Genomic DNA, 6,000 nt, shown 5'->3' on the forward strand with positions numbered 1-6,000 from the left:
AACACTGGGAAGCGTCTCAAATTTTTATTTAAACAGGAGGTATTGGGCCTTATGTGCACCTGGAACAAGCTGACAAAGTCTCAATTTAACATTCTTCACAATAGACAACACAATGCAGTCTTTCTTTAATACTCCAGTAGAGTGTTAGTGCAAGACTCCAGTGTTCTCTGAATGCACAAATGTATAGGCGCGTGCTGTCAGATATCAGTTCCAAATTCCCAAACTGCCTCCCTGATGAACTTTAGGAAAAAGCATCAATTTTAAAAAGTATTATAACAACACTCTACAGGAAGCAACAGGGATTTGTAAACTCTTTAATGAGAAACTTAAAAATAATACACAACAGAAATTTTCTTAAGGATGACTGTACTTGATTTTAGTGAATTGAAGGCATTTTTGGGTGCGAATTAGCTACAATGTTTTTGTTAGAAATCCAAAGTTTAGTGAACTACATTTAATAAGTTATGTATCTGAATGCTTTTTATATAATGGATGTGAGAAGCATTGACCTTCAGGTTGATAGAATTTAAAATTCTTTGCAAAATTTATTTCAAGGAAGTGACTTCTCTGTACTAAATTTTTAAATGAGCAGTACTTGTAGAATTTACAAAATAAAAGATAAAATTGTTCTAATTGTGATTACCGATATGTTTCTGTCTATAATGTTTGGGCTGATTGGGTGAAAACCACAGCTTCAGCAAAGTTTATCTCATAACTTATGTTGATTGTGATATTTCAAAGTTGCTGCAAATGACGACTTCCTTTGTTCAGTTAAAGTGATTGGGCAAATTCTGCCACCAACAAAGTTGCTTGGATCTTGACTTTCTTTTTCACCCGCTGCAGTAATTATGAAGGTTAGTTCAAACAGCGCAAGCGTCTGTAATGTTCAAAAAAAAATAAAACTAATTGTTAGTGCAATGCAAATGGACATTGTGAAGGCAGTGGTTAAGATAGCAAATCCTCCAAAGCAAAAACCACTATTTTAAATGATGTTTCAAAGTTTCTTTTTAAATTGCCGTCTTTTATTTATTCTAATGAAGAGCATTAGCAATGAAGTCTTGCACAGAGGTAAGCATTGATCACATCATTAATCACACATCATGGACAGTCACAAATCAAGTTCTAACAGCAAGCAGTGAATCAGGGGCAATGAAGCATAAACTCCTTCACAATTTATGATCTCTCAAATTGCATCTTTTCAACCATTAAATTGCAAGATACCATAAATTTTTATCTTCTCCACTTCAGTCACATTATTGATTCTGCCTGGTGGAATATAGAAAAGCACTAAATCTGCAATGTTGAATTAAATTTGAGTCCTTTCTCAGAAAAGTAACTAAAGAGAAAGATCAAGGCTGTTAATTCACACTTACGAACAAATGATGGAAACATTAAAATTTAAATATACAACAGGGATTTGAAAGAGCCAATATCAATGCCAGTTCTAGTCACCATCAACCTTGAATTTTAAACTACCTGTACTTCGTTCTCCTGAATTCCCAGACAGGGAAGATTAGAGCAACATTTAATTTGGTGACATGTAGTTGGCTGAAAGCTGATCATGTGCCCCACTTAATTCCTGTTAAAACAACAAACATTTCTGCAAATTCCATTTTGTATGAATGATTTTTGATTTCCAAAGATACTCTTCACCTGTACTGATGTATTCCACATGGAGAGGAGCATCTGGTTCATTTCAAAAATTTAGAACTCTTTCTGTCCATGGAGTAAACTTTCAGGCATCAGAGTCAATGAACAGACTGTCCCCTGGGATGGGAGTTTAATGTTTCTCATTTCTTTGGTCTATCTACTGAATTCAATTCAATGATCAATTTGCTAATTTAAAAAAAACACACACAATTCAACTTCTTAGATTACATTATTGAAAGATCTTTAAATACAAAAGACTAAGTCAAAATAACCTTGCATAGAAAATAGGAACAAGGGACCACACAGTCATTCAAGGCTGCCCGCCTTTCCAATAAGAATCTGTCTGATCATGAACCTCTTTCACTTTCCCACCAAATCCCAAATCCCTCAACTCAATAATAATCAGCCTTCAATATACTCAAGGAATCAAAATCTAAAACCTCTTTGGTAGAAAATGTTAAAGATTCACAACCTGAGGAATGACCTCTCATTTCAGTCCTTATGTGTTACCATTATCGTGTCACCACATCCCCAAGTTCTAAACTTTCCGCTGGTAACATCTGTTCACTAACTACCCTCAGTTCCTCTCAGAATTTTGTGTTTCAATTAAATTACCTTTCATTTGCTAAGTTCCAGTGAGAAATGGATCATCTTATTTGAACATCTCTCATAAGCTAGTCCCAGGAATCAATAGTAAAATAAACACATGTTCTCTTGACCACTTTTACAAACTTACATTTATCGCCTAATTTTCTAGGTGGTCCCTTGAGAAGGATGATTTGCTTCATTCCACCTCTATCAAAGAGAGTTCTGGATTCTGATTCCTGAAATATACTTTTTTCCCACTTCTGTGGTGACTGACAAGGCTAATGTGGGAACTGCAAAGTCCTCCATGGAGAGGGGAAGATTTGTCTGATGAGGAAGCTGGGTGAAGCGGTGTGTTAAATACACAAAGTTTCTATATGCAATTGACACATATTCTCAGTGGCCTCCTAAATTGAGCAGTCATGGGCCAGGAACTCCCAATTGTCTGTGGGAATGTTGCATTTTTTTCTAAAGGGATATCCTTGAATCTTGTTTTATCCCATACCTGAAATAACATATGCGTTCTGTGGTGTTGAACATGATCTGGCCTGCCCAAACAGCTGCAATGTGAGAATTTTAACCTGAAGGAGGATGATGCAAATGATTTGGAGGAATTTGTGGAAACAATCTTGGTGATAGCTCTCCAGGGCTGTGAATTGACCATAAAGATAGCCCAAGTCTCAAGCGTATAGCAGAGCAGGGAAATCTGCTGCCTAATAAACCACGAGATTTGTGCCAGTCTTGTTCATTTTATAGCTACTATCACAGACATAGCCTGAGCTCGTGCATTGTTGGATTTCCTCAGTGATGTCTCCTTCGCTGAAAGGTGGCTCCTGAGATATTGGAAGTGGTTTTTTTTCCAGAGTTTTGACATAAACCCTTACTGGCCTGGATGGAGGAGTGGTTTGGGGAGTGTCATATTGTGATGGGAGGAGACATTTGTTTTATTGATATTCAGTGCAAGGCCTACTCTTTGGTTTGCTTCACTATGTTTACAATGCGGGGTTTGGCTTCTAAATGAACACAAGCATAAGCTTGGTCTATATGTAGTACCACAAATTTTGAAGTGATTTTGATTTGAAATGGACGCACTGCAGGCTCAACAATTTCACATTCATATTTCAGATTCATTCCATTCCACTCCAGTGGAAAGTTATTCAGAGGTATAAAGAACAAGCAATAATAAAGGTTTAAAAAGTTTCAGAACAATGAATTTGGTTCATATCATGGCTTAAACGCTATTTTCAAGCAAAGAGGGAGACAAATTTCTCCAAGCTAGACCTGAGGAATGCTCACAATTCATTGTGGAGAAATGTTATGAATAATGGTTGATGTTACCCTCTACATTCCTCTTGAAGGGCTGAATGGTGAAGAAAGTATTCTCTGGGCCTCTTCCAATAAGCAGTTCAGGGAGCAACTCCTCACCCACTGTGAGGTGGTGTCTGAGGATCACAAGATATAGGAGCAGAAGTAGGCCCATTGGCCCATTGAGTCTGCTCCGCCATTCTAATCATGAGCTATTCTATCTTCCCACCTAGACCCTCGCACTGGCATTCTCCATGATGCTCTGACTAATCAAATACCTGTATATCTCTGCCTTAAATACACCAAACAACCTTGTATCCATAGCAACCTGTCACAACAAGTTCCACAGACTCACGATCCTCTGACTAAAAATTTTTTCCGCCTCTCTGTTTTAAATTGACTCCCTTTTATCCTGAAACGATGCCCTCTTGTCCTAGAATATCCTACAATGGGAAATATCCTTGTTAATCTATTCTGTCCAGGCCTTTCAGCATTCGAAATGCCTCTAGGAGGTCCCCTCACCCTTCTGTACTCCAACGAGAACAGTCCAAGATCTGAAAAACATTCCTCATATGCTAACAGTTTTATTCCTGGTATAATTCTAGTAAATCTTTCATTTTAAAAAAATGTTTAACTTTAGACTTACAGCTGGTAATGGGCCATTTCGACCTATGAGTCCATGCCATGCAATTTACATCCCATTGACCTACACCCTGGTACATTTTGAACTGTGGGAGCCCCCAGAGAAAACCCATGAGGACATGGGGAGAATGTAAAAACGTCTTACAGACAGTGCAGGACTCAAACTTGGTCTGGTGCTGAACTGTGCCACCTGAACCCGGAGGACCCTGAGGATGGTCTTCTCTGTTGCAGGCAGCAGGGAAACCCCTATTTGGTTATTAATGAAAACCATCTCTTATGTTTTGTAATTATCTATTATTTTGTAAAAGTGCACCATCAAAGGCCAGGACAAAATACTGCAATTCAGATACATAGATGTTAAGTAAATGCATAATTTGTCATTAAAAAAGTTTACTTTGTTAATGATCCTCATCCAATCTAAGTTCATAGTTGTCTTAAAAGTATAATTTAGAGACATCAATTATCATTTTAATTTGTATTAATTGGTGGAGATTTCAATTTTGTTTAGATCCAATATTAGAAAAGTCAAAAAAATCAGTTACTAAAACAGCGAAAATAATTCTGGCTTTGATGAAGGATTTGAATTTGATGGATATTTGGTGAAGATTAAACCTGAAAGAAAAAGATTTTTTAAAAATTCTGATAGATATGATTCTTATTCAAGAATATTTATGTTTTTAATGTCAGGTCATTTACAGGGATGAGTTACACATACAGAATATAAGGTGAGGATTTTATTAGATCATTCACCTCTTCACTTCATGTACAGTTTCTAAAAAGGAAAAATAATTTTAGAGATGGATATTTAATTCCTCATTGTTAAGAAATGTTGATTTTTGTAATTATACAAGAAGACAAATTCAGGAATATATGGATATTAATTCCAACTTGGTGGATAATAAATTTATTCTATGGGATGCCTTGAAAGCTTATTTAAGAGGTCAAATAATGTTATTCTGTTAAAATTAAAAAGGACCATTAGATAAATTGGAAGAAGAAATAGAGAATTTAGAAAAAAAGATTTGCAGAGGAAAATATCTGAAGAAAAGAGATTTAATAAAGAAGTAATTATATTATAACTCAATGCAAACTTATAGAACAGAAACATAAATTGAGAAAACTAGACAAAAGTATTATGAATTAGGGGAAAGAGCACATAATGTTTTGGCTTGGAAATTGAAGGCGGAACAAGCTTAAAGGACTATTATTGCTATTAAAAGGAATTCAAAAAAATTACTTATAAACCTCAAGAAATAAATGATTCCTTCAAAGATTTTTATTCTAATTTATATAGATCTCACTCCGTTAATGATGAAGTTAAGATTCATAACTTTCTATCTGAAATTAATCTTCCTTCTTTAAATTGCCAAGATCAAAAAGACTGAGATGCCCCATTTACAGTTACTTGTTTTTAATTCTTTACAAAGTGGCAAGTCTCAGGGGGAGGATGGTTTTCTGTCAGAATTTTATAAGAAATTTAAAAATTTGGTAATACCTCCTTTTATGGAGGTGTTGAAATAGGCAATAGAAACCCATTCTTTACTAGAATATTTTTCAAATGCAATTATAACTTATACCTAAGAAAGATAGAAATTTATTAAAAACTGAATCTTATAGACCAATATCATTATTAAATGTTCATTATAAAATTATAACTAAAGTTTTAGCAAATAGATTGGCTAAATATCTACCGGATTTAATTCTTATGGATCAACCTGGTTTTGTTAAAAAGCAACATTCTGCAGATAATATTTATAAGTTGATTCATTTATTACATGTGTCTAAATAGAAGCCAGAATTGGTGTTGGTGTCAGCTTT

Source organism: Narcine bancroftii, chromosome 4, assembly GCF_036971445.1.
Source record: "Narcine bancroftii isolate sNarBan1 chromosome 4, sNarBan1.hap1, whole genome shotgun sequence".
In the NCBI taxonomy this organism is placed as follows: Eukaryota; Metazoa; Chordata; class Chondrichthyes; order Torpediniformes; family Narcinidae; genus Narcine; species Narcine bancroftii.